Raw genomic sequence first — 9789 nt, 5'->3', positions numbered from 1 at the left:
CTAGCGGGCAACGGGATGGGGAGAAGGCCGGCTCTGTCGAATAAGGATGCCGCCGGGTCTGTGGAAGAAGGCCGGAGGGGCGGGGGGTGGGGCCCGCCGGAGGGATCCGTGGCCGGCGGCGGGATAGTGGATGTAGGGTGCGGGAGGGTGGGGGCAGCGTGCCAGGAAGGGTAACGGGTAGGCAGGGGTTGGGAGGTCCGAGGTCGATGACCTGGGGATGGAGACCGGGAAGTTTGCGGTGGTGGCGCGCTGGTGCAGATTGCGGTTGCAGCGTGCAGGGTCTCGGCGGCGAGGGATGGCGGCGGCGGCGCGATGAGCAGTTGGCGGTGACGGCGGGAGGATTTGGGAAGGACGGGGTCGGGTGGGTTCTTTTTTGTTTTTTGTTTACATGCATCGTTTAGCTAGGAAGATTTCAGATAGTGTGCCACCTCCTGAAAATTGTTTAACAAAAAAGTTCTCGGTGGCCATGAACACCCGATGGCAATGCACCTGATGCCCATGGATAAAATCATCTTTTCAAGTGTCTCTTGACAGACATCTAATGGTCAATTAAATAGCCGTGAATTTTTTGGGGATGGGAATTTTGAGTGGCATATATGGTTGAAATTTGAGTAGTAATACTCTAGAAAAAATAACAAACACATTGTTCATGTTTTAAAAAATGTTTGCAAATAGTATAAAATGTTCACGAATTCAAAAAATATTCTTGATTTTAGAAAATGTTTCAAAATTTGTAGAAGTGTTCATGAATTTGAAAAATGTTCACGATTTCACATATGTGCTTGAGTTCAAAAAAAATGTTCATGATTTCAAGAAACAATTGAGAGTGATAGTCTATCTCGGTGATGCAGCAAAATATAGTCATGCCATTGAAGATTATGATTTTTTTTTCTCCCGGTACAACACACGGGCCCTTTTGCTAGTTAAATAAATAAGGAAGCTGTAAGCCTTGTTAGCCACACATGATTGACCCCTTGTCCAATTCATCATAGGTTTTGACTTTCCTATCTCTACGCTCGGGCAAGCTGTTTTTTTTTCATGTGGAATCAGAAGGAATTGGTCCGATTTCTTGTCCTGTCTATAGTGGTGGGTTTCGGTTGGATGTGTATCTGTTTTTTTGGCTGAGATATGTATATATCTGTACGTGACGTGGTCCAACTATTAATATGAAACATTATTTTTATGTAACGCTTATATTTAAAATCCCAGCTCTTAATATCGGAAATTGATGGCCAAGATAATTTAATCTATGTGGATTGACGCAATGGCTTGTTTTACTTATGTTTTAAGTATATAACTAGAACATTGATGGCGCGCGTTGCAGCGCCCGTCTATTTTTTCGATAAGATGATAGGAACTTCCACAAATGCATGGACTCATGAAAAATAATGTTAAATTTCCATGTACTAACACATTTGTTGGACAGTAATCAAAGAGGTCAAAAATCCACATCTTGTGTTTCTTGAAAAAAATGGAACACGTCAACTATTTGCAAACACCAAATACAAATTATAAAATAACAAAAATAAATAGCCAAATCTGCAACCTAACCAAAAGAATAACACCTTTGGTAGTAACTATCTCAATCACAGAAATTAACTACAAGGCCATAGAAAGTCAATGTAATGTTTCACTGAAGAATGGAAGAACTATACAACACCTTTAGGTGGTCGCTCATCCATGAGAGAACTACATATATATCATGGATTAGTTTGATGGACTGAAAGGAGAAGAGAGAAAACACATCTAATTTTTTTTCACAACAAAAGAGCCCAATTACATAAAAACACGACAAGATATAGTACATAAGACAAAATACATTAGCTACGAGAAATGTTTATGAAGTTTTAACTAAACTCTGACTTCATTTGTATAGTTCCTATTAACTCTCCTACATTAACTTGTAAGCTTGGCACCATTCCTAAAATTCTAAAAGAGAAATGACAAGTTAGACCTCACGAGTCAAAAATGTTTGCTTGCTTCCAGGGAGAGGTCCATGTGATATCTAGTTCTATATCCAGAAGCAAAGGGCAATACAATTCAGCGATGGACTAAACACTGCTTTTGTTGGTATCTGCAAAATGTTGTACCATCAAATCATGAAGTGAATAAGATGTTATAATATTAGATCGTAGAGTGACCATCAGGTTCTGATTTTGGATGGGTAATGTACCCATTCAGATGGGATGCAGAGCCCCAACGAAATGATTGGAATGATTCACCAAAGAAGAGTGACCTGCACCATGATTTTAACAAAGAAGGGGAGAATGATAACTGATAACCAACGTTGCAATACTCACAACAAGCCAAGGTGAAGCTATCTACTCACACAAACAGCCAAAAGTAGGTGGATGTGATCTCCTTGGTTGTCCTTGCACGCCGCCCTCCATCCCACGGCCATAAGACGACTGCATGTTTTCTTGTTTGTGGCCTTAGAAAAAAGACATAGAAGGCCTTATATAAGGATGCCAATATTGAAATTTTCATTCTCCCTTCGATTAAACTGTAACTTCTTTTTATCAGCCTGCAAAATTTGGGTATCATCTGCAGACGTCAATTTTAGGAGCGAGCTGAAGGGAAAAGGTGCGACTAATTGTTCATGTGAGTACGACCAATTTAGCCAGACAATCGTTACCATCAGTTGTTGCAAGAAAATTCCAACATGTAAGAAGATTAAATGCCATGGTATGGAGTCCTCCAGACTCAGATCCTACCAGTTGGGTGAATGATTAAATCACAAATTGTGCACTGCAAATAAAAGATACAGATATGAAGGTTGATTTGCAATACTAAAGCTGCCATTAGCATATGTACAGATGACCACGAAGACACATGTCTGCTAAAAAAAGGGATAAATATTAGCAGAAAAATTATTTAAGAAAGTACACTAATCAGAGATGTAATAGCAGGAAAGAGATGTAATAATAGGAAACATACTACAAATTGGTTTGAGATAGAACATATGCAAAGATACTACTATTGTACTACGTAAAAATTGCTATAATGCACCATGAGTAAACTTAGGTGTTTATCTTTCTAGGGTATATGACTGCTGGCCTACAAATTCAGTGCTAAGAATATTAGGTGGAGAACCTCACACGACTATAGCTTAACTTAACTATCATAGATGAGAAATTTGGTTGTGATGATCATTTTTTACATCGTTAGAAGTTGAGAACATGGGCAAGATGCATAAACCATAAGTCCATAGCTGAAACATGAGTTGTAATCAAGCAACTGTAGCTACACATTTTATTTTATGACAGCTGTAAAAAAGGAATCGATACAGAAAGAGATTATATTCAGAGGATTCTTGAGGGACTCATTTTCCGAAAAATGGACAGTGCTTTGGACACAGAGCAGAGTCCCATATCCACTATTGTTTCTGTTCTTCACACATATGCTGTTTGGAACGCATGTTATAATTGCCTGTGTAGGCGCAATATGAGATGTCATATGTGGCGTGTGGTACTTACAACAGTGAAGATTAGCCTATAATATGATAAAATATGTCTTGTAGTGTCTCAGCCATCCCCAATAATAGCGTCTGGTTCACTTGCTCATGTTGTTGACCCTTGGCCGGTGTGGCCATTGCCTGCTACATCATCCACATCAAGAACATCAGGTTCATGTCGGCCCAAAAACGTCATCATCAGCAGGCCCTACAAAAACAATTCAACAAATCACCACCGGCGAGAGTCATTTCACATGGTCCCAATGGGTAAAGGCATCAACAGAAAGAACCGAAACTGACCAAAACAATCAATCGGACCTGGGAAAACCAAAACAATCAACTGCCCCTGGTGGTTATCATCATCATCATCATCTCTATATGCGCCTCTGATCGCATCTGGCTCCCCAAGTTCGAGCGTTGGCTCCCATGGCCGCCTATTTCAGCTATCAGAAAATTTGGATTGTGGGCACCTGCCGTCCGGCGGAGGGAAGGGAGATCCGGAGGTGCCTGCTGCTGTGCTCGTGCGCCAGCGGAAGGGAGAGGCGAGGGGAGGCCTATGGTGTGCCGATCGATGAGACACGGAGGGAGGCGTTAGGTTACGGAGCCGTCGTTCATGGCCTCAATCCACGCACACCACCGGCACAGCCACCATACGCCATCGGCGAAGCAGCCTCCTCCTCTTTGCCATCGCTTGGCGCAGGGAAAGGGAAAGAGGAGCAAGACTGCCGAAGACATGCCGCAGATCTTACCCCATCGCCACCATCACTGTCGCTCGAGCGCCTCGCCTGCATCCCACGCTGGATCCCCTCACAAGCTTGATCCCCAACCGCGCCTCGGCTGGACTGGATCGACGAGTCAGCGACAGATCGCTCGGTTAGACAAATGGGCTTCAATACCAGACCGACCAAGCCCAATCAACCACAAGCCTTAGAAGAAGTCCCGAGAGTAGCGGCTCTTTAGGACACGCAGCCCAGGTCGCGGTAAGCACGCGCGGAAACCACCATCTGACGGCCAGAAACGATTCATAAGCAAAATCCGACGGCCAAAATCATTGAGGGCGTGAGAGAGCTTGGTTTAGGCTCGGTTATAATGTATCTAAATAGATATTGGTGTTAAAGTTTGTGATTCCCAAAGAATGTATGTATAGTCTCTTGTTATGCTAAGAAGTTGGAGCACGATTTATTATTGAGTGTCTTCCTTTGCGTGAAGGTCGGGGCGCGCGATGGTTAACTCCTACCAACCCCCCTAGGGGCATGCATAGTAGTACTTTGCTTCGAGGGCCAATAGACTTCTGCAATAAGTATGTGAGTTCTTTATGGCTAATGTGAGTCCATGGATTATATGCACTCTCACCTTTCCGCTATTTGCTAGCCTCTCCGGTACCATGCATTGCCTTTTCTCACCTCGAGATGTGGTGCAAACTTCGCTGGCGCATCCGAACCTCGTGATATGATACGTTGTATCACACATAAACCTCCTTATATCTTCCTCAAAACAACCACCATACCTACCTATCAAGGCATTTCCATAGCCATTCCGAGATATATTGCCATGCAACTTCTACCATTCCAATTATGACACACATTATCATTGTCATATTGCTTTGCATGATCATATAGCTAACATAGTATTTGTGGCTTAGCCACCGTTCATCATTTTTTATACATGCTACGCTAGATCATTGCACATCCTGGCACACTGCCAGAGGCATTCATATAGAGTCATATTTTTGTTCTAGTATCAAGTTCTAAGTTTGAGTTCTAAGTAAATAAAAGTGTGATGATCATCATTATTCATTATTAGAGCATTGTCCCAAGTGAGGAAATAAAATAAAATAAAAAAGGGGCCAAAAAGAGCCCAGAAAAAAGAGGCCAAAAAGAGCCTACCAAAAAATGAGGAAAAGGAGAGAAGGGGCAATGTTACTATCTTTTTCCACACTTGTGCTTCAAAGTAGAACCATGTTTTTCATATAGAGTCTCATATGCAGCCATTTTTGTTGGGGAACACAATATTTCAAAAAAAATTCTATGATCATGCAAGATCTATCTAGGAGATGCATAGCAACGAGAGGGGAGAGTGTGTCTACGTACCCTCGTAGACCGAAAGCAGAAGCGTTTAGTAACGCGGTTGATGTAGTCGAACGTCTTTGCGATCCAACCGATCAAGTACCGAACACACGACACCTCTGCGATCTGCACACGTTCAACTCGGTGATGTCCCTCGTACTCTTGATCCAGCTAAGGCCGAGGGTGAGTTCCGTCAGCACGACGACGTGTTGACGGTGATGATGAAGTTACAGACGCAGGGGTTCGCCTAAGCACTACGACAATATGACTGAGGTGTAAAACTATGGTGGGGGCACTGCACATGGCTAAAGATCAACTTGTGTGTCTATGGGGTGCCCGCCTCCCACGTATATAAAGGGGGGAGGGAGGAGGAGGCCGGCCAGGGTTGGCGCGCCCAAGGGGGGGGATCCTACTCCAAGTAGGATTCGCCCCCCCCCCTTTCCTACTTCCACAAGGAGAGGGGGGAAGGAGTAGGGGAAGAGAAGGAAAGGGGGGCGGACACCATTGGAGACACTTGTAGAGCATCTTTATAATCACCCAGTTACGTGTGACGTTTGATAGCACACAAGGTGTTCCTCTGGTATTCGGGAGTTGCATAATCTCATAGTCATAGGAACATGTATAAGTCATGAAGAAAGCAATAGCAGAAAAACTAGACGATCATTATGCTGAGCTAACGGATGGGTCTTGTCCATCACATCATTCTCTAATGATGTGATCCCGTTCATCAAATGACAACACATGTCTATGGCTAGGAAACTTAACCATCTTTGGTTAACGAGCTAGTCTAGTAGAGGCATACTAGGGACACTCTGTTTGTCTATGTATTCACACATGTACTAAATTTCCGGTTAATACAATTCTAGCATGAATAATAAACATTTATCATGATATAAGTAAATATAAATAACAACTTTATTATTGCCTCTAGTGCACATTTCCTTCAATTTTTATATTACTAGTGGGAATTTTTCATTATAGAACTTGGCTTGTATATTCTGATGATGAGCTTCCTCAAATGCCCGAGGTCTTCTAAAGCAAGCAAGTTGGATGCACACCCACTTAGTTTTCATTTTGAGCTTTCATACACTTATAGCTCCTAGTGCATCCATTGCATGGCAATCCCTACTCCTTGCATTGACATCAATTGATGGGCATATCCATAGCTTGTTGATTAGCCTCGTCGATGTGAGACTTCATCCTTTTTTGTCTTCTCCAAATAATCTCTACCACCATACTCTATTCCACCCATAGTGCTATATCCATGCCTTGCACTCATGTATTACGTGGGGGTTGAAAAAGCTAAAGCACATTAAAAAGTATGAACCGATTGCTTGGCTGGCACATGGGTGGTGCATGATTTATACTTTGTGTTAAGAAGATACAACATGACAATGCTATATGATTTTGTAGGGATAGCGTTCTTTAGCATTTTTATTTTGAAATACATGATTGTTTTGTTGGTATTATACGTAGCCATGGTCAGCCCGGCCCGGTCGGCCCGACCTGACCCGGCCCAAAAAAGCCTGGCCCGACGGTCCTGACGGGCCGGGACTGGGCCCGACCGGGCCCGAGCCTGTCATATTTGCGAGTTAACGAAGAGGCCCAGTCCGAGGCCCGAGGCCCGGTGGCATATTTGTTGGGGAACGTTGCAGAAAACAAAATTTTTCCTACTCATTTCACCAAGATCATCTAGGAGTTCATCTAGCAACGAGTGATTAGATGCATCTACATACCTTTGTAGATCGCGCACGGAAGCGTTCAAAAGAACGGTGATGATGTAGTCGTACTCGACGTGATTCAAATCACCGATGACCAGCGCCGAACGGACGGCACCTCCGCGTTCAACACACGTACGGGACGGGAGACGTCTCCTCCTTCTTGATCCAGCAAGGGGAAAGGAGAGGTTGATGAAGATCCAGCAGCACGACGGCGTGGTGGTGGATGCAGGGCGTCACAGCAGCAGGGCTTCGCCGAGACTACGAGGGAGAGACGTAACGGGGGGGGGAGATGGAGGCGCCAGGGGCTGGTGTGAAATCCCTCCTCTCCCCCCACTATATATAGGCCGGCCCTAGTAGATGAGATCTACTAGGGGGGGCGGCGGCCAAGGGGACGTTTCCCTCCCCCCCAAGGCACCTAGGGGTGCCTTCCACCACACGGACTCTTCCATGGTGGAAACCCTAGGCGCATGGGCCTATAGGGGCTGGTGCCCTTGGCCCATCTAGGCCAAGGCGCACCCCCTACAGCCCATGTGGCCCCCCGGGACAGGTGGCCCCACCCAGTGGACCCCCGGGACCCTTCCGGTGGTCCCGGTACAATACCGATAACCCCGAAACTTGTCCCGATGCCCGAAATAGCACTTCCTATATATAATTCTTTACCTCCGGACCATTCCGGAACTCCTCGTGACGTCCGGGATCTCATCCGGGACTCCGAACAACATTCGGGTTTCTGCATATACATATCTTCATAACCCTAGCGTCACCGAACCTTAAGTGTGTAGACCCTACGGGTTCGGGAGACAAGCAGACATGACCGAGACGACTCTCCGGTCAATAACCAACAGCGGGATCTGGATACCCATGTTGGCTCCCACATGCTCCACGATGATCTCATCGGATGAACCACGATGTCGAGGATTTAATCAATCCCGTACGCTATTCCCTTTGTCTATCGATATGTTACTTGCCCGAGATTCGATCGTCGGTATCCCAATACCTCGTTCAATCTCGTTACCGGCAAGTCACTTTACTCGTACCGTAATGCATGATCCCGTGACCAGACACTTGGTCACTCTGAGCTCATTATGATGATGCATTACCGAGTGGGCCCAGTGATACCTCTCCGTCATACGGAGTGACAAATCCCAGTCTTGATCCATGTCACCCAACAGACACTTTCGGAGATACCCGTAGTCTACCTTTATAGTCACCCAGTTACGTTGTGACGTTTGGCATACCCAAAGCACTCCTACGGTATCCGGGAGTTACACGATCTCATGGTCTAAGGAAAAGATACTTTGACATTGGAAAACTCTAGCAAACGAACTATACGATCTTGTGCTATGTTTAGGATTGGGTCTTGTCCATCACATCATTCTCCCAATGATGTGATCTCGTTATCAATGACATCCAGTGTCCATAGTCAGGAAACCATGACTATCTGTTGATCAACGAGCTAGTCAACTAGAGGCTCACTAGGGACATGTTGGTGTCTGTTATTCACACATGTATTACGATTTCCGGATAACACAATTATAGCATGAATAAAGACAATTATCATGAACAAGGAAATATAATAATAATGCTTTTATTATTGCCTCTAGGGCATATTTCCAACAGTCTCCCACTTGCACTAGAGTCAATAATCTAGTTACATTGTGATGAATCGAACACCCATGGAATTCTGGTGTTGATCATGTTTTGCTCTAGGGAGAGGTTTAGTCAACGGATCTGCTATATTCAGGTCCGTATGTACTTTACAAATCTCTATGTCTCCATCTTGAACATTTTCACGAATGGAGTTGAAGCGACGCTTGATGTGCCTTGTCTTCTTGTGAAACCTGGGCTCCTTGGCAAGTGCAATAGCTCCAGTGTTGTCACAGAAGAGCTTGATCGGCCCCGACGCATTGGGTATGACTCCTAGGTCGGTGATGAACTCCTTCACCCATATTGCTTCATGTGCTGCCTCCGAGGCTGCCATGTACTCCGCTTCACATGTAGATCCCGCCACGACGCTTTGCTTGCAACTGCACCAGCTTACTGCCCCACCATTCAAAATATACACGTATCCGGTTTGTGACTTAGAGTCATCCAGATCTGTGTCGAAGCTAGCGTCGACGTAACCCTTTACGACGAGCTCTTCGTCACCTCCATAAACGAGAAACATTTCCTTAGTCCTTTTCAGGTACTTCAGGATATTCTTGACCGCTGTCCAGTGTTCCTTGCCGGGATTACTTTGGTACCTTCCTACCAAACTGACGGCAAGGTTAACATCAGGTCTGGTACACAGCATGGCATACATAATAGAACCTATGGCTGAGGCATAGGGGATGACGCTCATCTCTTCTATATCTTCTGCCGTGGTCGGACATTGAGCTGAGCTCAATTTCATACCTTGTAACACAGGCAAGAACCCCTTCTTGGATTGATCCATATTGAACTTCTTCAATATCTTATCAAGGTATGTGCTTTGTGAAAGACCTATGAGGCGTCTCGATCTATCTCTATAGATTTTGATGCCTAATATATAAGCAGCTTCTCCAAGGTC

General features: G+C 44.8%; 1 long non-coding RNA gene across 1 annotated transcript; it reads right to left on the bottom strand.

Annotated features, from left to right (window-relative positions):
- Window positions 1–1612: 1612 nt before the first annotated feature.
- Window positions 1613–4301, bottom strand: LOC123102652 (uncharacterized). The gene is made up of 5 exons (XR_006449098.1): window positions 3773–4301; window positions 3477–3662; window positions 2636–2748; window positions 2330–2524; window positions 1613–2236 (listed from the first exon to the last, which is right to left on the bottom strand). It is a non-coding gene; the product is annotated as an uncharacterized lncRNA (long non-coding RNA).
- Between the last annotated feature and the right edge of the window lie 5488 nt (window positions 4302–9789).

This window comes from Triticum aestivum, chromosome 5A (assembly GCF_018294505.1).
Source record: "Triticum aestivum cultivar Chinese Spring chromosome 5A, IWGSC CS RefSeq v2.1, whole genome shotgun sequence".
In the NCBI taxonomy this organism is placed as follows: domain Eukaryota; kingdom Viridiplantae; phylum Streptophyta; class Magnoliopsida; order Poales; family Poaceae; genus Triticum; species Triticum aestivum.
This window is presented reverse-complemented; position numbering and strand designations above follow the sequence as displayed.